This window comes from Ornithodoros turicata, chromosome 1 (assembly GCF_037126465.1).
Source record: "Ornithodoros turicata isolate Travis chromosome 1, ASM3712646v1, whole genome shotgun sequence".
Taxonomy (NCBI): Eukaryota; Metazoa; Arthropoda; class Arachnida; order Ixodida; family Argasidae; genus Ornithodoros; species Ornithodoros turicata.
This window is the reverse complement of record NC_088201.1, coordinates 117,964,725-117,988,765: the sequence shown is the minus strand read 5'-3', so window position 1 is coordinate 117,988,765 and position 24,041 is coordinate 117,964,725. Positions and strand designations below refer to the sequence as shown.

Here is a 24,041-nt window from a genome sequence, read left to right as displayed (position 1 = left end):
TGAATATTGAGCATTGAGATCCTATTATCACTAATGTGCCAGAAATTTCATTTTGCAAGTAACGTGATGTTCGCAGATAATAATCGACGTCGCGAAGATTACTCCATCGATCAATGTGTAGACATTGATCGATGGAGTAATCTTCTGTAGTGCTATTTTGCCTTTCTTTCCTAACAGCCACGGCTCTTGCTATAAGAGGACAAAGTGTTGTCAGAGAACAGTCTTCGTCCCCACTTTTGGTTTGCAGAGAGTATTATGACCCACTTGGCCAGCTTTCTCATTGCCTGCCTCTCTGTAAGCTTTGTCTTCAGTCAGAGGCAGATGTGCAGCGATAGCGTGCCTTCATGGGACGTAAGTGGTCAATTTTATTCCTTCGAGCAACATCTTAACCTATCATTGAACAGGTTTGTCCTCCAGCGGTAAAATAATTGAGTGAGTTTGCTTTTTCGCAAGTTTTTTGAATGGGCGCGCGTTTGCTTTCGCCCACCCTTCTGTGTTGTGCAGTGATGTTCCTTCTCAATGTCGATTTCCTGCCCCCAGCTACACAATAAAAACAGACAAAGTCACTGAAACTAGCTCTTAAAGTGCCATTACGCACTAACAATGATGCATAATGTAAAAACCCCGAGACTAGGGAGCACGAAGGGACAGACACTAACACGAAGTCTCAAACACAGCTGAAAAGGGTCTTTCTCAAAAGTCTTCTGTGAGGGTCCACTTCGGATGCCTTTACAATTGTTTCACCCCATAGAAGGAAGCAATCTGTGCATTCTTCCAAATGTTTGGCAATTTAAGAGTTTGAGGCTTTATTTTTTACTTTTAATGAATGTTCTCTCAAACGATCATTTAAGCAACGTTTTGTCTGGTCAATATAACAGAAACCACAAGCTAGGGGGATCTGATAAACAACGCCTTTCGCCAAACCTAAAGTTACTTCCAAGAATCACCGGAATAAATTTGTCCCCTGTTCTTCAAACATTGTTTATCAGATCCCCCTAGCTTGTGGTTTCTGTTATATTGGCCCGACAAAACGTTGCTTAAATGATCGTTTGAGAGAACATTCATTAAAAGTACAAAAAGCTTCAAACTCTGAAATTGCCAAACATTTGGAAGAATGCACAGATTGCTTCCCTCTATGGGATGAAACAATTGTAAAGGCATCCGAAGTGGACCCTCACAGCAGGCTTTTGAGAGAGACCCTTTTCATAACCTCTTGTGGGAACTGTGTCAGCAACCCATCCGTAATCCTCGGTCCAGCCTTGAACAGACTGCTCATTCCCACGAAATGACCTATTTTGTCCTCAACTGGTTGCTTCTCTTCTCTCTGTCTGTATATGTTTCTTGTATGTGAAGTAAAATTTTCAGCTGTGTTTGAGACTTCGTGTTTTTGTCTGTCCCTTCGTGTTCCCTAGTCTCGGGGTTTTTACATTATGCATCATCTTCACCAGCTCGCTTGCTTCTTAGCAATTTTTTCACTAACAATGACGTTTATTTTATTTCGCATCATAAATTAACCCGAGTAAGCGAAATATAAGAAACTGAAACTATGAAGTAAACTGAAAAGTTTCGAAGACTGAAATTATGCGAAACGGCTTTCTGTTAAAGGGTACACAGTATTCCATTCAAGAGGATTTCACAAAGCGGGTCCAATCGATACGGGAAAGGCTGTGGGACAGTGCAAGTGAAGACCAGGAAGAGGGTTAGAGATTGCGCCTTGTATTCGACAATCTTTATGTCAATGAGCAGCTTTTCGTTTGGAATGCATGCTCTAATCAGACAGAGATAATTCATAGTTCGTTAACATCACGTGCTCCAAAAACGGATACTCGTGTTATTAGGTCCGAACCTCGACTTGATGGTAACATTACTGCGGCATCTGCTGACGGTGCCAAGGCTTGACACTTATCAAATAAGCTTCGTGTTCTTTTTGGTAATACTCTCAGGTCTATCAACAAAAATATCAGTTGCGCTCAGTTCCTGAAAACTCTGGAGCTGATATTCGTCTCTTTACCGAAACATGGCTTCACTCAAATATTACTGATGGCGAGCTACTACCTGAACTCAGGTATGTACGCTGTGACTGCTAGGTGACCGTAGAGGTAGCGTGGTTGTGTTAGGAATCAAGGACACCTTTTCTGTCACACCCATTTCTGTAACAAATAGTCTTGGAATGTGTTGGGCCGCTGTTTGTTCTCGGTCAGTTAAGTTGTTAATTGAGGTTTGCTAGTTTCCTCCTGGTTTCTGTTCTTTCAACGATGAGCTTCATGCTTCGTCATCTAATTCCGACGTTTTCCATCTCACTCACTAATACTAATAGACCTCTTTCTGTGGGCAGGATTACGGATCGATGGTTTTCTCTGCACGCCGCGCCTCACTACCTGATCTCTTTATCGAGCGAGACCCGATCTCTTAATTGCGCAAACACCTGTTATCAGTGAGCCTCAGTTACCGATGCAGATAAAGGCGTTAGTGCGTCCTTTCCATGCAAGAGAGGCCTTGCCGCAGCAAGCAGTGGCAGTGGGGTGCAGCAAGCAGTAGCGGAAACGAAAGCTTCGGCTACGGCGCTTGAAGAGCGACATATTTTCGGGTGTACACTTTTTGACGAAATGTTGTTGACGACGGCGGGATTTTGGGGAAGGGAGTATGTTATGTTTTACCGGCTTTCAAAATCACGTATAAAAATGTTACCTTCGCCTGGCATTTTTTTACTTTAATGAGGCAAATTTGCTTAGTTATGGCGTGGCAGAAATACGAGTACAAACGACCTAAAATCTGTGGCAAAAGTCTCTGTGTGTGTATTCCAAGTAGCTTCACAATTTTCTTAAGTAAAACATATTTTGAGAAATTGAGTGACATCCTCTCGTGGGACACCCTGTAGAATACAGGGTGTTTATTTATAGCACTTACATAATTTTTATCAAAAAAGCTATGAGAGCTATGAGAAGCAGTTGAATTATACGGCTAGGCGGACATGCTCTAGAAGAAAGTATGCAGCTACAAGGTAACTAATTTCCTGAAATTCATTAACTCTTTAACCAAGTGATTTCGGGCCACAACGAGATAGCCAGACTGAAAAAAATATCCTCGTTGAAAGCCATTGCACGTCTAACAAATCCTGAAACACGCACGTGCATTAAAATATCCAGCGCCGAATTTTGATATGGAAATGGCCCAAACCGCGCCGACCGGGAACGCAGGGAGCACAGCGCTCATTTGACCTCAGAGGGCCACGTGAGTTGGAGCGACGGAGATGATTGGAGTAGTGAGCGCTCTGCAGGGCAGATAAACCGCTTTCCCGCCCGGATAACCCTCCGTCGGCGTGGATGATGTACTCTTGAGCCGCGCTCTTTCAGTTTCGGCTCATTTGCATACCGAAATTCAACGATGGATGTTTCACGGCACGCTCTCATTTCTGAAGTTTTATAAGATAGTATCGCTCTCAATGAGGATTGCATCCCGTTGTGCTATCTCCCTTTTGACCAAGCTTTCCCAATTAAAGAGGTAGCAAATGAATTTTAGGTAATGAATCATCTTGCGGAGTTACATACTCTCTTCCAGAGGGTGTACGCCTAACCGTATAAAAAAAAACTACACCTGTGCTTATCTCACAGCGTTTTTATACAAATTCTGTTAAGCGTAAAAATAAACATCCTGTGGATACGTTTGTTGTCGGCAGCATCGACAGCATTCTTGTGTCGCGCCAGCGGACTTCGCTACGTGGCTCACATTATAGTTTATATGTCAAAGTAGCTTCCAATCTATGTTAATAGCACCATGTATACTTTGCTCAAGATGTACGGTCAGGCAGAATGTACATAACGCCGATACCTCACGGTTTTTCTAGCATAAAACAAATGCTTCCATGAACGGGATGTACGCGCATACGCAATCGAGTCGAACCTCAGAGAACTATTTCGAATTTTTCGAATAAAAGCTCAGCTTTCGGTAGATTTTACGGACTCTAACCTTCACAGGTTTATGACCTGACTACTTTAATCCTAATTTCACCCTCTTTTTATTTTCTAGCCCTTCCGCATTCTGTTTTGAGAGCGCGAATTTACGGGCGTTTCTCATCGCAGGGAATGTTTCAACTCCACAAGGGGAAGGGGGCAGGAGAGGGAGCACTCTCTGCTGGCTACAGTTCATATTGGTATCACAAATCCTTTGCGGAAGGGTGTTGATGTACCGTTGAGAGAGGGTGCGACGAAAGGTGTGGAGTGTACCGGCAAAAATCCTGTCCGCGTTGCCTGTATACATGGTAACAACAACGCATACAAGTCCAGTAATTCTATGACGTATATACGCTGTGCAGGTGACAAACGAAACATGCATAAGGTCATTGTATCTTGGAAATGTATTTGTATACCGATTTTCTTTGCAGGCCATAACTCCACTCAACCAAGTGGTACCCTTCATGAGATACCTCTCTGAGAACCGCCCAGCGGACAACGAGACGTGTCTGTTTTTCGACTCTCCTTTTTCGTACCCTCACTCGAAAACGCAACTGAGGAGTAACACATATGGCGCATACGATCCAAACTTTCGACAACAGTAAGAAATTCCGACATTTTCCTAAGGTTTAGCGTGAGCGCTGAGGCTGTACTAAATGAAACCAACAGCCGAATACCAACCTTCTAAACCATTCGCAAAATATAATTGGAAAGCGAGCCACAATATTGTCAGAAAGAAACCGACGACGGGCCTCGGCTCCCCTCGAGAGTGTCCTCTTCGTACGCCCTCGTGAAAGATTCATTACAACGCCAGCGGCATTTCAATGTGAACAATGAACCGATTTGAACAATGATGGATGGGGAGTTTCATGCCAGGGGCGATACTCGACTCCATCGCTGTCGGTAATGTGGTGAAATAGAATAATGAGGCGCCTCCCAGCAGGGAACGAAGTACTGCAGTGTTCAAAAACTCTAGAAGTGCTTTCAGGGCAGAGCGCTGGTGTGCCGGATTTGGCAATGTGCTAAGAGATTTTGACATAATGAGAGGGTGAGAGTCCAGCAATATGAATGTGTCTGTCAGTAGTAATGACCGGACACAGACTGTCCGCAACGCTATAAGGCTTCTGGACACGTTTAATTAGCAATTAGAGCTAATTGGGACCCCCCACATTAATCAGGACCCTCCAGGGAGTCATCACACTAATTGGGGAGCATCTAAGACGTGTCCAGACCACCCTGTGAGTTGCGGACAACCTGTGTCCACAAAAAAGAAACAATAGGTAGAAAACAAAATAAAAAGATAGAAATAGAGTGGAGAGAAACAATTTATTCGAAAATCAACGATGCCGCGGCGAAGAAGCCGCTCCGCAACACCCGAGTGACCAGCGCCCGCCATGTTGGTAGTTGACGACGGGCAGTTGCAGAGACAGGTGGCCACTTAGTTGCAAGGCATCACACCAGATGGCGCCACCATCATAGCTCTAGGCGAGAAAGACAGAAGAAGACACTAGCGACATGTAGAAAATGGCAGCACTGCTAAACAAGTCTAGCCATGCGAGAGAAAAGGTTTAACACACAGTACACATCGGGGAAAAGGCAATCGACTAGGCCTAACCACAGCGCCTCAACACTATACACCTAACACAAGGCAGGCAACCACACCTAATCACACCTAAACAACAGGCTTGCTCTCCACTAAACAAGTCTAAACATGCGAGAAAAGGCTTAACACGAGCGCGGTCAAACATCGACAAATCACTCATTGGTTGCTGCTAAACACGGCAAACATGCGAGAAAAGGAGCGCGGCAAATCACTCACCTTTTCCCCCGCAGCGACTGCTCATCAGCCAGGCCGAAACTGAGAGAGCGCGGAGCACCCGAGCGTACGTCTGCTCTCCGCGACAGCCAGGCAGAAACTGACTGAGGCGACGCGACGCGGCAGCTACGCATACGCGCGCGCGCGCTCCTAGCGCCCTCTGCTCCACCCGACCGCGCATGCGCGCGCGCTCCTAGCGACCTCTGCGCCGCCGCCCTCCCGCGGGCTGTTTCGGTTTTGACTCTCCCTATTGAAAAATCCCGTATGAGACTCATATGGTTCCTATATCAGTTTGTATGGTTCCCGTACAGATTCGTATGGGTCCTATATTAATACATATGGACCGCGTATGAAGTCATATGTAGGCAATATGGCATTCTTATGGGTACCGTACGGAGTCATATGGAGTCAATATGATACTTATGTGGGCCTCGTATGAAGTGATATGGGGCCGTATATCACATATCTTTCACCCATATGAAGTGATGTGGCAGCAATATGGGTTCCATACGACTTCGTATGTGACAGCAATAGTACACATATGGGGCCGTATGATGCACATTAGGATAGTATGGGGGACAGGAATCACACATGACACATAATTCGAAACGTTGATTCTGCCACATAGTTATGGGTACAATTATGCCAAACTAGTTTTTGAAATGGGCCACTTAATTGCGTCACGCACTTACCTTATAAAAATGGATTGCGCGAACCAAATGTGTGTCACTGCCCTGGAGGAACGTGCAGATAAATAAACTCACTGCTACGTTCCTGTGTTAGGGACTAAATAGTAACGGATGGACGGAAACGATGCAGAAATAGGATACACGCTCCGAACGACACGTGAGTTGACACACATGACTATAGGTTAGGTCAGGTTGGATGATGTCGCTTTTTGCTGAGAATACAATTAGTTATACCCTAACAAGGATTTGTCCTGCTTTCTAACCTGTTCCCGTACACAAAATATGCATTCTTCAGGTATTTATCTGGAGTACACGGATAGCCTGCTCGAGACTCTTGGGGACCCTAGTGGTTCATGGCAGTTGTGAGTCTCTTTCGACTGACGGTGGTGTCGCTTGATGTGGTAGTGCGTCTAATATAGAGGCCTAAAATGGTCCTATCAAGACGCTATTTGTTGTGACGGATTCCACATTCCTCCCCCTTCACGAGCACGCCTAAAGTTTCTGAGAAATCCTAACGGTAGCCGACAAATGTGAAAATTTTTGGCTTCCATCAGCACATATACGATACATTCGGAGCGCCGTCACTCCCGCGGCGTTTGTCGGATTCACGCCAAAATTTGCGTCCAAATAGGTCTCGAATAGTTCTATGATCGGCCAAATCCACCGCGGTCCGGTCTTTAGCGGTTCGGAAATTGTGGGTGAAGACGCGTTCGCGACGCTCTTTTTGCAAACTTTGGGGTCCTTTTTAGGAAGGAAGCTCGCGTCCGACGATGTTCATTTTTTTGTAACCTACTCTACATGACGTACCAAACGTGACAAAATTAACCGCAGCTCTGTAACTTTAGCGGCAATTCAGTTACCGGTTTCCGTGTTTGCACTCCTCACAATACATGTGACGGGAGGCCGCATTTTCCTAAAACCGCCCCAGTTGCAGCTACATAGTCGTGTGTAACATAGTTTTGAAGGTCTCGACGTGCTCTTTTCAGTCGAGTTTGTCCTATAGGCCCGCAAAGTTTCGTTCTCCAAGATAAGATATTGGCTTTGTAGTTTTTCGACGCCGGCGTGTCTGGGTGACGACGCCCCGAAACGCTTCCCGCTGTTCAGTGCTGTAACTTGCTTACCTAACGCCCGATTTACCCGAAATTTTGTGTGTGCATGCTCCGTACCCTGCACTACAAGTTTCCAATTCGGACCACCCGTCAATTTCCAGTTGTTAGGGCGTCATTCCGAAAATTCCTGACGCCGACCCCCGTACCGCGACATTTGTCTCAGTGTTTGGGTTCGAACCCCACGGCAGATCCGAACCTCCCTCTGACGGGCACACGTACTCAAAGCGGGCAAGATGTAGGAACTTGCGACACCTTTTTATCTCTCTCCGTTCTCTAGTTAGGATCCCGTGGCAACGGCGGCTTCCTTATATATGGGGCGCGGGGCATTTTTTTCGATATTGGGTGTTTCTTGGCGTAGGAAGGTGAATGAGGTCTCGTTTTGACGGGGAAAACGTCCTCTTTCCGATAGCATTGTTGTCGTGCTCGCGCCGATTTCCGTTCTCTTGATATAGCACGAAGAGCGCCGCGACAGTGGCGCCCCCGACGCCACACTCCGAATCCGCCACTGCTCTCAGTCGACGTTGGAGCACCGGAGGTGAGCGGTCGCGTGTTGTCGTCGTTCCTGTTCTGGGTGTTTCGGCGTGGCGTTGGTGGCTCGGACTGTTCTGACTGTGTGTTTGTGCCTTGCTAGTGATGTCTGGACATGTTTCTCTGTTTGTACGCCTTGGAAGATACGACCAGAAGCCGTTGGATTTCGTGAATGGAAGGTTAGTTGTGAGGCTGCTGTGCCATGATTCATGCACGGTTTGCTTGGTAACATTCCTAGCGTGTGGGTTCCTATTACTTTATGCACTCAGTGTGATTGCTACCCCTCTTGAGTCCTGTTACCTTATGCTGAACTCAGTGTGGTCGTTGCATTAGTCGTTAACCGATATCGTCACTTAACATCGGGTGGAGATGTCACATGTGATGCTTCATTGGCCTGTTACAAATGTGGAATCTTTGAATTTCAGACGCTTTTGACAGATTTGTTTCTGTGCACAAGACAAATGGGCTGTCGCACTCCCGACGTAGGAAATGAACACACACGTCGCTGAGATCTTAAAAAACAAAGTAAGTTAAGCTACAGGTCTTTGCAAAGATTTTTACTGAGTTGTGTTTCCTGCGAAACAGGTAGGGTGTGCACTTCACCCATGCAACTCCAATGTCTGCTTCATGGCAGTGCAAGCTTTTACAACCGTGCCCTTGAATGTAACAAGCCAAATAAACTGGATAACAGAAAAGTTTCCTGGTTCTTTTGCCACTATGTTCGCGTAATTATACTCAGCTTATCATACCTACATTTTTCTAAGATCTGTACTGCTTTCACGATGTATCCTCCCCTTTGGTGCTTTGTGTGTAGGTGGATTTTGGTTCCCCACTATGTGTCACTGGATGCACCCTGTATAACCTTCACTCCGTATCGTCATACGACCGTTACCCGACCAGCGGCTTCTTCAACGTGGTACATAACCTTATGCTCTCTGCGCCCCGTATAAGCGGTCTCATAATTCCGTTGTGGCTCACACAATCATGTGGGTATATGGGTCACATGAGAATTGTATGGGGCGTTTATACGGGATTGTTGGATATGGAGATTCTCGTATGGGTCATACGGGCCACATGAGGACCCCGTATGGTCTATATAACTCATATGTCCATATAACACATAACCCCATGTTCAATAATGCCATATATATGGGACCCGTATTTATTCGATATGGGTTTTTTCAATAGGGCTCTGCTGCGCGCGCGCTCCAAGCGGCGACGGGTGGCTTCTGAGTTTTGGTTTCACTCTCCTTTCTTTGCGCGCGCGTTTATCTGTATTAAGTCAGCGCGCACCGCACTCGCGTCATCATTCTGACCGATACCTGGAAAACGCCATGTGTGGTTTATTCTCCTGCGTTTCTCGTCGTCGCAAGGAAAAGACAAAAAACGAAGAACTTCGTGAATTTATTCGCGGCATCGTGGAGGAAGCCTTTCAAGTCCACCGCCTGGAATGGTTGCAAGCGCGTCAAGAAATGTGTCAGGACAAGATGAAGACGCTCGACCGCATCTTAGCGGCAGACAGACTGGCGAAAAAGAAGTCCAACTTTAGCCTGGATAATCTGTATTGGGAACGCAGTCCCGATGTAGAGGAGGACGAAGACGACGTGTAAATAAAAGCGATGCATTTCTCTTCAAGTCTCAGTCTCTTCTTTTTCTTCGTGCAACGTGTACGCACGCAACATGTCTTCCCCCGAACCTTTTGTTTCCGTCATCCCTTTCGCTGTATCTTAAGCGGCCCCCCCACCACGCCAACGCGTCGATCTTCTTACTCGTTCAAAACATCTTTTTCGACAATAACCATTTTAGAACTATATCCTACAACGCCAGTTACGTCGTCCTGTGGCGCACCGTGCGCAGCGTGCACCAGATGGAACATTTCGGGCAACAGCTATTTGGCAGAAAAAGATTGGAGTATTTTCTGGACGCATATAAACAAGCGATGTCATCGCCCCACGCTTATTTACTCATGGATCTTCACAACTATACGCACGAGGATCACAGGTTGCGTAGCAATATCTTTCCGGGTGAACGTCAATATATCTACGCTCCAAAATGAATCTCCACCCTCACCTCACTCTACTCAAAGTACTCTCCACTCTACCCCCTCCGCGCCGTTGCCACGTCTTGAGACGTTCGTCTTCGTCTGACATGAAACATCTCTCCGAAATTTGCCTCAATGTATTGAACGGAAAGGTGGCTCTAGCTCCAGATATGTTTGCACGTTTGAAGAAGCACAAACGCTTCTAACGACGGCTCGCCTACAAAAAGATTCACAAGAATCCCCAACGTTTGAAGCGCTATCTGTCTCAGCAGCGAGGACAGGGCGTTCTTTCATCGGTGGTTCCTCTCCTGCTTTCCGCCGTGTTGAACCTTTTCACCAATGGCCAAGAGAATTGAAGTGACCACCTCCTCCTCCTCCATCGGAAACATTCATTCCTTGAAGGAGAGTGACGACGTCAAAGTGAAACTCATACTGCAAGCACTGTATCGCATACTCAAGCAGTACGGATTTGACCCCTACGACAATAAAAACAAGGCGTCCGTCGTAACATATGATGTTGATAATTCGCTCCTCTCTCAAGAGATGGACTAAGAGGAAGCGGAAAGGGTCGTCTCGGAATTAAAGAAGGTTCTTTCCTGGGATCGCGAGGGTTGTGTCTCTGTGTCGGGCAAGCCCATCGGACACTCCTCCGTTTACGAACTCGTCAATTATTTGTTGCAACGTAAGACGGGAAAGAAACCTTCCTGGTTCCCCAAAGTCTCGAAACTATTGCGTCTGATTTCTCTGCCCAAATCTCGCGACTCTCAGCAGCAGCAGCAGCAGGCCTCCATTGCGTGGACGACTTATGGAGGGATATGACAAGCCAACAGGTGGTTTGGGGGGTGTGGACCGCTATAGCAAAGCGCATCACTTGAGCAAAAAGAAGGCTCTCGCCATTCGCAGAAAGCTGGATGCCTACACGCTTCACCATCCGCATCATCGCGCTCAAGATCAACGACGTGTGGCAAATGGACCTCGCCGACTTTTCAAACTACAAGAGATTCAACGCTGGCTACCGCTACATTCTGGTGGCAATCGATTCCCTCTCCCGCTTTTTGCGCACCCTCCCGCTAAAGACGAAGCGCCCCGCCAAAATGAAAAGGGCCATGATAAGACTTTTTCGGGGAGGTAACGCGTCTACACGCATCTTTTGCGACAGAGGAGGGGAATTCTACAACAAGACCGTCAAGGAGTATCTCTCACGAAAGAAGGTCCACATGTATTCCACCTTCTCTCCAGTAATCAAAGCATCGCAGGCAGAACGCGTGATACGCACTTTACGCGACAGAATATTCCGCTACGTTAGAGTAACCGGAAAATACCACTTCGTTTCCGCGCTTCCCAAGATCGTGCGCGACTAAACAACACCAAACACAGGACTTTGGGCATCAGCCCGTCCGAAGTCACACCCGAAAACGAATTGGAGCTGTTCAATAAGATAAATGGGAAGCCCGTCGTACCCTCCATGAAAAAGAAGCTCAAAGTGGGGGACAAAGTGAGGGTCCTACTACACAGAAAAGGTTTTCATAAGAGCTCGGAAGGGAGTTGGTCACCTCAGATTTTCACCGTCTCCCGCCTGAGAGACACCTCCCCTCCCGTTGTGCACCTGGAAGATTACTGGGGTAAGGAAGTAGACGGATCCTTCTACCCGGAGGAGGTACTCGTCGTAACCCGAGACGCCAATCAGCCTTGGCCAGTAACGAAAGTGCTGAGAAAGAAGCAAGTGAACGGTCAGAGCTTCTCCTTGGTTCGCTGGTTCGGTTACGACAAAGAACACGACAGTTGGGTTCCGAGCAGCGACGTGGTCAAGATTGGGAAATGACGTCAGACATCTACGTCCACCTGCTCTCGAACGCCAGCATGGATAAGTTTCCCTGGAATAAACTCAACGCCTTCACGGTAGCTTCCGATAGTCTGCTTCAGCTCTCGAATCGCTATAAAGTCGGTCTGATAGATCTCAGCATAAGCAAAGATTTTTTAAATATTGGATACGAAAGGCAAGATGCGAAAATCAAGGTTTCTTTCGAGGACACGGTCGAAGCCGGGAGAACTTTTCGTGTCACCTCGGATCTCGAGAGGGATTTGGGAAAAGCCCTTTCGGAATTCAACGTTTCTTTCGCATACAATAAATCGCGATACGACTTCGTCTTACTCGTGGACGTGAAAGCCGTGGAATTGGACCCTCGGCTCGCACAGGCGCTCGACGCCTCGCTAGCGTCCCGCGAAGCAGGTCGTGCGGTGAAGCCTCCCAAATTGACCGAACGCGAAGCCACCTCCATCTTATTGGAGCACGCCGCACCCGTCGCTTTCGGCGACGTCACTCTGAATTCGGAAACCACGTCACTAGGTAAGACACTCAACAAGTATTTCCAGACGCACAAGCTGGACTCCTCGCTAGAATCTGCTGATAACGTCTACTCTCTGAAAACGCCGAAAGGGTTGCACGTACCAGAACCCGTTGTCAAGCTGCTACATCTCACACCCGTCGAGGGACAAGGAGAAACGCTACGCGTCTCTCTCCCTGTAGCGCCCCAATTTTCTTTCACGATCAAGACGAAAATTCCTCGATCTTTGCAAGTACATCTGCCTCGCGGCTATTATGCGACGCCGCAAGCACTTCTGGATGCGATTAGCCAGCGCGTAGGTGAACACGCGCCTCAGCTTTGACGGAACCGAACAGAAATGTAAAATACGGCTTTCCGAGGGCACCTCCACCCTAAGACTTTCCGAGTACCTGGCCGTGCTTTTGGGCTTCGAATCGCGTACGGTGTTCACGGGGGAGGAGGAGGAGGAGGATGCCACGAGCTCCGTCGAGGTACTCCTGGAACCCCCGTTTCACAACATAATCATCTACACAGATATCGTGGAACCCACGTACGTGGGGAGCAGTAAAAAACTGATATTAAAAATACTACCCTTTTATTACGAGAAAGACAAGCACGTCGTCACCTACACGTTAGATAACATCCAGTGTTTTAACCTGTCCCAATTTGAAATTCCCTCAGTGACGATCGTTCTCGCGGACAAAACGGGAAGACGTTTGCCATTTCACTTTAATGTGAGGGAGAAACAACGCTGCAGAACTGCAAGCAGCACATTCAATGTAATGTCGCGCAGGATGCAAGTTTTATAGCAATTTCATATTTAAGCACAATATTTATAAGGTGTAAAAATAGGTGCAAGGGTACCATTGCATACAATGAAGTAGCTGGTACCGTGAATTTGAGACCTCTTTTTGTCGTGGGTACCTAGCATAAAGAGTGATCTGTTAATAAACGTACCCGGGGATTTAGGACTGTGAAGGTCAAAGGAGAGAAAGGAAGGCAAAGAAGTACAACAGAGGGTGCCATCATTTCTCACACTCCTGATTTCAGTTACTTATTGCTCTTGGTTTTTTTTCGGTTCCGACATCTGATAACCTGGATTTACACGTATATCCAGGCGAATAAAAAAGATGCAAAAATCTCTGTAAGAAAATTTCATGGTTTTTAAGACATTGAAAAAGGCATTCTTAGGTTCCAGGGTATTCAAAGACCAGTGGAAACCAAGTGCTTGAAGTATTATGTCTAGATACATCTCTTGCAGTTTTTGCATGGCAAATCGTTGTCGAGGAAGGTGCGCGAATCAATGTGGATGTTACTGAAATCAGAATCTTATTTCTTTACACTCTGAGATTACCGCATGCTGGTTACAAAAATGAAGGCACCTCTGCTGACTTAAGTTATTCATACGACAGAAAATAGTTTTTACGTGCAAACAAACAAACGGTTTCTTCACATTCATATGTAGCTTATTTGCAGAAAGGCATTTCGAGAGTCTGTCCTGTGCCAGTTCCCTGCATTTGTCAGAAGGTACGCTCACAAGGAAAACCACACGCAGAAAAGTACACACGCAGGTTCCGATTCCACGATTCTACGGTTCTGAGGCTGGAACACACACAGACGGACAAACACAACACATCCACAAGGTACAGGTATCGGACTTTTTTGTCGATCGTCACTTTTCAACTCTCCGATTTCACAACCAAGGCAAACGCAAAGAAAACAAAAACAGAGCATGAAAACGTAGTTATATTAGGGAATTTGTTCAGAAAGAGATGCCTAGACAACTTGGGCGTAGTTCATGTTATCGCCGTTGGATGGCAACACAGTTCTTACCGTACCGTTCGTAGCGTTGCCTGACGGTCTGCTAAAACTCTATTGCTATCCGTTTCACGGTAGACAACTACCTACTCTGCGTTAACGTTCCGTGCGTTACGGAACGGTCTACTAAAACTGTCTAGTATAGCAGATGTCCATCATAGCTGGAACCAACACCGGGAACTGAATTGGTACCATACGACACGAATTCAGAGTTCGACATACTCAAATTTGACAGGCGAGCGGCAGAACAAAGCACTAATTGCATGTCAACAGAATCCTGATAGCCGGCGAAAAATACAGCAAACCATTCGTCCCACGATTCGTCCAGACTCGGTACTCTCGTTCTCATCCCACCGCAAAGAGCCAAACCCTGTGGGGAACTATTTTGAGACGAGGGGAGCCAAACTGCCTTCGCTGCTCTGAGGCAGCCGTGCCTGTCGACCTAACATAGACTATTTATTTTGAAAGTTTGAATCTGAAGAGTTTGTATCACAAAAGTTTTTACGGCTTCATCTTTACAACGTGGATTTTTTCGTGGTTTATTTCGAGGAGTTTATTCTGGAAGTTTATTTTGCGAAGTGTAAACCAGAGTGATCCCTGATGGCGTGCGTTTTCGTGGATTTTGTAACGAGCTCCTTTACGACGAGGTCTGTTTTTGAATAAGTGGAATGTGTGTGTCTAGAAATCAATTGATACTGGAGAGTGTGTTTTCCACTTTGTTCAAGTGTTTCTCTGGGCTTGCATTGCTTTGTCGTCTAGTAGTAGAGCGATTTTTTCTCGCTTGGCAGTGCTCGTTGAGCAATCTCCTGACATGCTCAGACCTGTTCTGGCATATGGCGCATGCTTTCTTTCGTTTATGCAACTACATCTGTAGATTTTTTTTTTCTTTTTTGACAAGAAAGGTTCCTGTTGATCATTCTTGTCTTGACATATTGTCACGAAGCGAAATGGGCCGGCGAGTCGTCGAATAAACAGCTAACGGTTTATTAAACTACCTGGTAGCAAAAGCACAAGAGTTATAAAGTACAAGAGTTTAGCGCAGCTCTCTGAACGCAACTGAGTCCAAAGAATGAATGCTCCAGCCTAGAGCGCACAAGCATTTAAGCGTCGCGCCGAAAAGTCTAGAAACAGCACGTGCGTTTGCCAGAGAGCAGGCTATGTGTCTGGAAGCTTCTTGTTTCTTCTTCTTCAGCACGCGCCGGGATGAGATGTACCGTTTCGTGCCTGCCCTGGATATTTCTCGAAGATGATTCGTGGCATTACCCCCTCCGTAGACGTGGCATCGTCCCGATGGCAGAACCTGTGTCGGCTCATCGCATTTCGTTTGCACCCTGCAAAGCCTCGTAGCCAACGTCGTCGTTTTTAACATTGTTGTCGGCGCCTTAATGCAGTTGTCTCGTGGTCGTCGATGAGTATTTGCAGGTCACTGGTAACGTTTTGAGCGTCGCGGCGGTCTGCATTGCTGTTCGTCGAGCTCGGAGACTGGTCGTGTCGTGAGTCAGCAGAAGCATGTTGTTGCCGTAGAGAGTCTTCAATTGCGGCGGGGTGACTGCACGCTGAAGGCGGGAGGCGTCAGGTGAAAATCCGGGTAGACCCAGTCGTCGGTACGGGAAACGGCGGTAGACCCGGGTGGCTTCTTCACAGTGGTAGCAGAGCCGCCTCAAGTCTGACGTTCGCCGTACGTCTGTCGCGCGTATAATAGGCGCACGTGAGGCAAGTTCCTTGTGCGCGTGGCTGCTAGTTGAGTGGTGCAGGTTGGGCGGGTCCCGAATGCGCCCAGCTGTTGCCGTGCCGCGCTGCCGATGGTGGCTGTCGTATTCATCTTCTTGCGGGTTGGGGGTCCCAATGGCCTGAATTCCGAAGGTAGACCACGCTGCCTTCGACTCAGTCGTTTCTGTTCTTCCGGGCCGTTGAGCAAGGATTGCCGCGCACCTCCACCAGAAATGTCACGAAGCGAAATGGGCCGGCGAGTCGTCGAATAAACAGCAAACGGTTTATTAAACTACCTGGTAGCAAAAGCACAAGAGTGATAGCTCTCTGAACGCAACTGAGTCCAAAGAATGAATGCTCCAGCCTAGAGCGCACAAGCATTTAAGCGTCGCGCCGAAAAGTCTAGAAACAGCACGTGCGTTTGCCAGAGAGCAGGCGATGTGTCTGGAAGCTTCTTGCTTCTTCTTCAGCACGCGCCGGGATGAGATGTACCGTTTCGTGCCTGCCCTGGATATTTCTCGAAGTTGATTCGTGGCAATATGTTCTTGAACTAGGTTCTGGTTGTAATTGAGAATCTTTTGGTGTTGCCTTGTGCTCCTTTCGTGGGCATCACACGTCAGTCCAGTTCCTTGTGTCCCAAGGTCAGTTCTCACAGGAACAGAGACTCAGACTTTTTCTTGAGACTTCTTCGGAGTCGGCGCCGCTTTTACTTCGATAGCCAAGGTCGACTTGTATCCCCAGTAATCCATTGTCACTCTGGACTCTGTCGTGCACCACGCCTTAACACAGCCCCATAACGGCCAGAGAAGTCAAATCGAAATCGCAAAGAGGCTGCACGCAGGTGCACGCGAAAATAATCCACGTTCAACCAATCGGAGCACGCACACAAGAGCTTGAGGAGGACTGGCGAGTCCTCTTCAGGTACCCGAGGATGGGGCTGAGAATATGTACCACTGCGCCCATCTACAACGTTGCAAGCACATTGACAAACATTGTGTGCGCGCTCCGATTGGTCGACAATGTTTTGAAACAGCATTTTGTACGCGCACGTGTGCGTGCAGCGTCGAGGCGGCTGTTTCAGCACAGTTTCGAAATAGCGCGTCACGGCCGGCACGGCTTCCTCTTGTGTTCCTTGTTTCGGTAGTGTCAATCGACAGAACAGTTTGTAGAAATATGTTAACAGGTTTATTCATGCGGCAATGTGATTCTACGCGTGCTGTGCTGTTTCTGGACACAACTATTATCCCGCGAACAGTCTATTAACTGCGGAACTGAATGCTCCGTGAGTTGGAGCGAGAATAAAGAACACGTTCGAGCGCCGTCGGATTTCGAGGGCTGAAAACATAGATAGGATTACGTGCCACACAAATACTTTCCGCTCTGCGAACAGTGAAAGGAGATGCTCATCATAAAATGCTACGCATTCATCAGACTGGCTAGGTATGAAGAATTGAACGGTATGTTTCTTGTATGTGAAGTAAAATTTTCGTGTTGTGTCTGCCCTTTCGTGTTCCCTAGTCTCGGGGTTTTACATTATGCATCATCTTCACCAGCTTGCTTGCTTCCTAGCCATTTTTTCACTGAACAGTGTGTTCGTTTTGCTTCAAGCTCGAGCTTGGTTACGATGTGTCAACAACGCAGTGGACATTGCATTCATAGTGCATCCATGTATGAAGTCTTTGAATAAGCGCTCTCTGTCAACTAAATATTTCTCTTAGCAAAAAGAAGCTTCAGTTATTTTGAACACTGCGTAACGGCGGCAGGTGTGAAATCCAGTAGAAGTCGATGGTAGCCAGGACTAGCTAAAACCGACCGAAGGTCAGCCAAAGCCTTAGGATCCTGATTGGCCGACTGGCTATGCATATTGTCTACAATGTCGCAATTTCATTGGCCGTGTGCCCAGTGTTGTGTGAACTATCTCAAACTATGGGGAGCTGTTGGAGACTGGTGCGGCTTCCCCAACCCTCCCTTTGAAATGAACGAACTTGGATTGGGTCGTGGACGAGATTGGATTGGAGATGGACCAGAAACCCAAATAAAACATTATTTACTCGGTCACGTATGAAAATACTATGAGATACTAAGGATACGTACTGGCGAACCTTGAAGTGCGTTAGGAAGACGGCTTGTGACCGGAAGACCGCTTGTGTTGCCGTCCATTTACTGCTGCGCTACCGACTCCGCATTCATCATGAGTATGAAGAATTTCGGACGAGGATTTTCGTAGGTGTTCCCGACTGTCGACGAGCACTGCTCCTTGGCTGTGTGACCATCTGGACAGCGCCCAAGGGTTCGCGTAACATGCGCTGCACGTCACGGGTTATGATGCGCACAAGATTGTTGTGTTTTTCTTTTTATGACACATACCACAAAGGTGCCCGTGGGGGCATTAGATTGAGGGGGATAAGATTACTTACGACAGGAACAACAAAAGAAAAAATACATACATAGCACGCAATGCGAACTTCACAAATATGCAAGGTTGTGTCTACTAAAACAGCGCTGCCAGCAGGTGCAGAGGGCGCTGTTAGCGGTAGCACCTGCTAGTTTAATAGACGGGTTTGAAGGTGACGACTGTGTTACAGGCGGCGCGCAAGCGGCTGTTAAACGTTTTAGTTTCCGAACTTGTATGTGCCATGTATAGTGCATCTCACAAGCGTGAGTGGATCGCGTCAAACTGTTCAGTATTATTCTTTTTGTTCATACATTATCAGGGTTTGAGCACAGGGTATAACGAATGTCCCTCAAGATTGCCTTGCGTTCTTCCAAGGCGTTCACAACATCCTTACGATACATTTCGAATTCAAGTAACAGTTCTTCAGACTGTTGATGCACTGGTCTTCTCCTCCTCGGCACCAGGAGAGGGTGCCATGTCATATGGCAGTTATGTCTCTTTGTCAAGAGGCTCTGATAGCTGTGGTGCTGTAACGCAGAGACCGTCATTCACATAAATGAACATGCTACTAATGACTGTCTTACAGTGACTGCTGTCACCTACTGACGGCCCTCCAGATACCGTTGAGGCAGTAGCAAACTACTGGGCACCGGCCACCAGGATTAACACAGGCTGTATCTTGGGATGCCCCTGGAGGAGCTCAAAGAAAAAGTCATTAACTGCCCCCTTTTTTTTGCCCTTGACCAGTTTTTGTCTCTTTCTCATTTATGTTTTGGTAAGTGCCCAATAAATTCCTGTATTTTCTGGAGCAAGCATCACTTGACTCTGCAAAGAAAACAGTTATGTCGATTGTTAATTGCCATGACATGCTAGAATAAACAGTGGTGAAGTTCTAAGCAGAGTTAATAATACCACGGGATTCACCAGAGATTACAGCCAGAAACCTAGTGACTTTTGGGGACTGTTTACTGAACAAACAGGCTCAGGCAGATAAGCACATGCTGCTGGTGTTGGTATTGCGACCTTTATTATGTTGAACTTTTATCGTTAGAATGGTGCAGATACGAAGCTGTTCCGCAGTCGCACAACAGACGTCCAGAAGACCTCTCTGGTACTCAGAGGAGAATGCAGACTGCAATTCAGGAACTGCCTGTGTAGACCATCTCTAACTCGCACTACTTACCTTCATAGCCTTTCTTTCTAATTTCCATACTTATCTCCTCCCATATCTCCTTATTCGCCCTTGGCGGTGCATTTATGTACTGCTGGTGGTGGAGCCTATAAAGCTCCAGAACCAGTAGCGTGTTCTCTGCCATCCACGTGAAATCTGTACACTAAGCAGGCCGTTACCTGATACACATGATTAGTGTTTCCACCACTCCTATTCACTGACCTTCACTTTTCTTCGATGAGCCTGTGCCTGCTTGTGTCCTTGAATGGGCATCTCGCACACACACTGTTGAAAAATTTTGAATTAACAAATGTGCGTCGATCAAAATAGCGTCGTCATATACATGTTATACTTTGTTGTGCTTCGAATGGCGATAAATTTAACATAACAGGAATATTTCATCCCCTTCCTTACCTGTCTTTGCTATGTCGTCGTCGTTCTTACCGAACCGGGGACCTTCATGTTCTTTGTTTTCTGCACCACCAAATGCGAATGATCACTGGGAAATGTGTTTTTCAAATAGACTTACGAGTACTAGGGATCGCGGTAGCCCCATTACTGGCAGCGGTTCCTTTGCCGCAATGCCATACGAATTCTTGCAAATATGTCCCGTCTGAAAATAAGAAAGGCGTTGTGCTACGGCTAGTGTAGCTTTTTTGAGACAAAACAGTGTGGGGTGAACAACACAAGAGACGCAACTCAAGCACAAGGACAATGAGCACGGTTTTGGTTTCCAACACGTGGCACATTCAGACAGCAACTCTGCTTTGCGCCTGTCACGCCCCCGCGATTCTAGTACGTTCCCAAACCTTTCTAACACATGTTGTCCAATAAACGTGTAACTGCACAGTTTTGTGGCACCAGACCAGTATAAAAGCGGGACGCTGGACTTAACACGGTAGCAAAGAAGCACAAACCCATAGAAAAGAAAAACAAATCCTCTGCCAATACCAGTGCATTAATCAACAATCCCTCAGGCAGACGTATAGAAATTGTGAACATCTCGGCGGTCGAGGTGCACGCCATTCTCAAAAGTACGCGCTGCAAACTTGTGGAAACGGGGCAGTGGCGAGAAGCGTCGTCAGCTATGACGTCACTCAGCAGGACAGCAGCGCCTACAGCAGCTCTCGACCTGCTGCCGGCGCTGCCCAGCGGGAGCAGCGGCGCTGTCGCAGCACGTTGTCTACTAGCCCAGCGCGCTGCTCTAGTAGACACAACCCAAGTTTACTGTATAGACGACCTATACAGTTTTGGAGGTTTTGGCTGGTCTTTGGTGGGTGTGCTGGGGCTAGGTCTCGGTTGTGAGAGGGCCAGTGGATCCTGAACGGGCCGGTTATGTCGCTGTTGAGCGTGGGGCTGTCTGTGGGCCAGCCGGGAGCGGGTGTTTGGTCACTTGGTGCCATGCTTGCCTTTTTGGGTGGGTGCCACCCAAGCATTCTGTTTATTATTTTGGTTGTGGTTGTCGGCTGCGGGGGTTGCCTGTGTGGTCTCCGGTCGGGCGGGGGGCGCTCGGTTGTTGCTGCGGTCTGGGGGCTGTGCGCGACGTGGGCTACCGCGTCCTGTGCCCTTGGACATGTTTTGGGGTTTCGGGACATAACGGCTTGGTAAATTTTACATTTTTAATCCGTTCTTTTCCGTGGATTTAAGGTTCGGACTCATTTTTTTATGTGCTGCCATGCCGCTGACGTGCCTGTGGTATTGGTTTTGGCCTGTACACACTGCATATTATTTTGAGATGCAGAGTTGATGTGAGAGTTCTAGGTCATCACCGTACTACTGGTGTGCCCGGGTGTGGGTTTGGCTTGTTTTGTGTTGTTTTTTGGGTGCGCTGCCGTTCTACTGGGGCATTTGTGGTTAGGGTTTCGGCCCATACACACTGTGTATTCTGGGACACAGAGTTGAGGTGAAGTTTCTGTTGGATTCACTTACATACTACTCGTGCTCCCGTGGTACGGGCTTTGTTTTTGTTGTTTTATTTCCTAACGAGAGTTGGTAGTGTACTGCCGTGTAAGAATTTATTGGGTATTTTTGCGTATTTTTGCACTTGCGTACCTTGGGTATTAATTTTTACATTGGGCCGTTTGGCCTTCATTTTTTTATTATTTATTTACTTTTATTTTTTTGTTGCGATTTTGGTGTTAGTTACTTCGTGCTCATTTAGTTCACGTGGGTTGTTTGGTTGGGGTGCTTGTTCTGGGTAGGGCTGGGGGCCCGCCTGCGCTCTCCGGTGGTTACGCTTATGCTGCAGCCGGTGTCGCGGGCGGGCCCCCAGCCCAGCGGAGTGTGTAGCTTGTTATAGGTCTGTTTTTGGATGTCTTGGTGCCTAGTCCTCGACCCCGTTAAGTGGTGGTGCTCGGCGTGGTGGGGGTGGGGTCTGGGTTGCCGTCTCCTTGCTGGACCGGGGGATCGCCTGCGCTCGCGGGTGGTTACGCGCGAGCTGCAGCCCGTGGCGCGGGCGGGCCTGCGGTCTGGTAGGGATTGGGTCAGCTCTGGTTTTTCGGTGGTGACTCTAGTTTTTTTTATTTTTGCTGCCGGTGGGTTGCCTTGTCTGTGAGTTAGTTTTTTCCCAGGGGCTTGAGTGTTTTTCCTTTTTATCCTTTTATTTTATTTTTCCTATTCACTGCTTTGCCCGCTGTACATGCTGAGGTTGTGGTGTGTGTGGCCGCATTGGAGGACATTTGCCTCCTTTGACGGTGTGTGGCTGGTGGTTTTGCTGGATTTTGTATCGGTCTTGGTTGTGGAGTAGGTTTTTTTATATCTAATCTACTTATAGGTATTGTTATTACTAATGTTTTTTATTATTATTATTACTTGGGGGTTTGGGTTGTGGCTTGTTCGGGGGTATCCTCGTAGATGTTTTTTTTTTCGGCCCGCGGTGATCCAAGGTTTGTTTTTTTCCTTCGATCGGGTGTCAAATGTGTTACGCAATTTTGTTTAATGTATTTTTTTAGTATCTTTGGATAGGTGCTCATGGTGGCCATGCAACAGTGGCAGTACTTGGTTACAGACTGCACTTTGGATCTGAAGTCACAGTATGGCGCATCAGCTGGAGTTCCTTCCTGGAGAACAAATTTGTCAGTCAAGTGACTGCATTATTATTATTTTTTTACTTTTGTTGTTGGGGGCTTTTCCATTTTTCTTTTGGGTGTGTTTATAAATAAACGCCGTTGGTTTGCCGGGCCCGTTCACTTGCGTGTGGTTTCGCTAGCGTGATTAACATTTCTCTTCTATTCTCCGATTTCCTCTTTTAACTCGAGTGGGGATGGTCTGTCTGTCTTTTCTTTCTTCACATTTTTTTTTTTTTTGCTTTTGCTGTTCACTTCTTCTAGGCTGTTCCCTCTGCGATACCTTGCATGGTGCGGAGGGGGCAGTCTTTACAATTTTTTTTTATGTACCTTGTTTTTCGATCTTTTATATCCAGACGACCAGCGCCCCTACGTCACAGATGACGTAACGCCGCCGCCCGAAGGATGCTGGTGGCTACTATCAGCTTTACCAGCCTATCAGTCAACGCGTTTTTTCCTCTTCTTGCTCACTACAGCAAAACATAACCTAGAACCAGTCTTTTCATGACGCCACATGCTTTTAAACAGAGGGTCGTCTGTACCGGACGAGTCCCCATTGGAACACAACATGGTTCACAATCGTGACCAGCTGCTCCGGAAGATAATTCACGTCATCAGTAGTGTTGAGCAAGAATGAGCGACGGAACTGTACTGTTTTGCGCATGATACGATTGACTGATGATCCAGCCTTGTTGATATATAGTATGCGGGTTGGATGAAGAACGGTCTCAAAGAAGGGTTATGGAAAAACTTGCGCTAAGCCCAAAGACAAAAATATTTCCTGCGTATTGCGAGCTCCGGGAGACCAAGTGAGGGTTTAACTGACGTATTACTGGAAGGTGTACTTGTTAGATATCAAGTGTGCTGCACGATTTTGACGTGTCTCAAGGACTGTAGTAAGGTTGGTAAGGTGAGGGTACCAAACACAGCTCGCGTACTCTAGCTTCGAGCGAATGATTCTGGTATATGCCAGTCTAACAGAAGATGGGGCAGTTCTGTCGAAAAAAACAACAACAACAACAAATCTTGCCATTAGCATCACTTACTATAGAATTAATGTGGTTTGTCCAGATGAAATTGGGGGTGATATGCAGTCCCAGGTACTTATATGAATTGAATTTATGAACCAAAGAACCGCCTAATTTGTAATAGTAGGGGTAGGGCTGCTTTGAACGAGTTAAGGAAATCTTTCAGCATTTAGTAACGTTGAGAGAAAGCATCCAGGTAGAGCGCCATGAGAATATGTTATCGAGGAAAACTGTGTCATACGTGGTGAATACGTATCAGATGTGACACTGCACCTGATGGTTATAGGTTCCGTGATGTTCTTTCGTTTTCGTGTGGTTTACTTGCTGTACAAATATAAGGTCGCATTGGGACTCGCAGAAAGAAAACACCTTTACTTCTAATTGAGAGCTGCAGCCT

The 24,041-nt window shown here is 47.1% G+C and overlaps 2 long non-coding RNA genes across 5 annotated transcripts; both read left to right on the top strand.

Moving 5' to 3' along the window:
- The first annotated feature begins 226 nt into the window (after positions 1-226).
- On the top strand, positions 227-22,739 carry LOC135368322 (uncharacterized). Of its 3 annotated transcripts, none has more exons than XR_010414747.1 (4): positions 227-351; positions 4,382-4,551; positions 13,934-14,100; positions 22,503-22,739. It is a non-coding gene; the product is annotated as an uncharacterized LOC135368322 (long non-coding RNA). The 3 variants fall into 3 exon arrangements; XR_010414749.1 differs by having other exon boundaries at positions 13,934-14,106; XR_010414750.1 differs by having other exon boundaries at positions 13,923-14,100.
- Positions 8,100-9,277, top strand: LOC135368314 (uncharacterized). 2 transcript variants are annotated; one of them, XR_010414746.1, is made up of 4 exons: positions 8,100-8,271; positions 8,518-8,617; positions 8,678-8,817; positions 8,907-9,277. It is a non-coding gene; the product is annotated as an uncharacterized LOC135368314 (long non-coding RNA). The 2 variants fall into 2 exon arrangements; XR_010414745.1 differs by having other exon boundaries at positions 8,678-9,277.
- Positions 22,740-24,041: the final 1,302 nt, after the last annotated feature.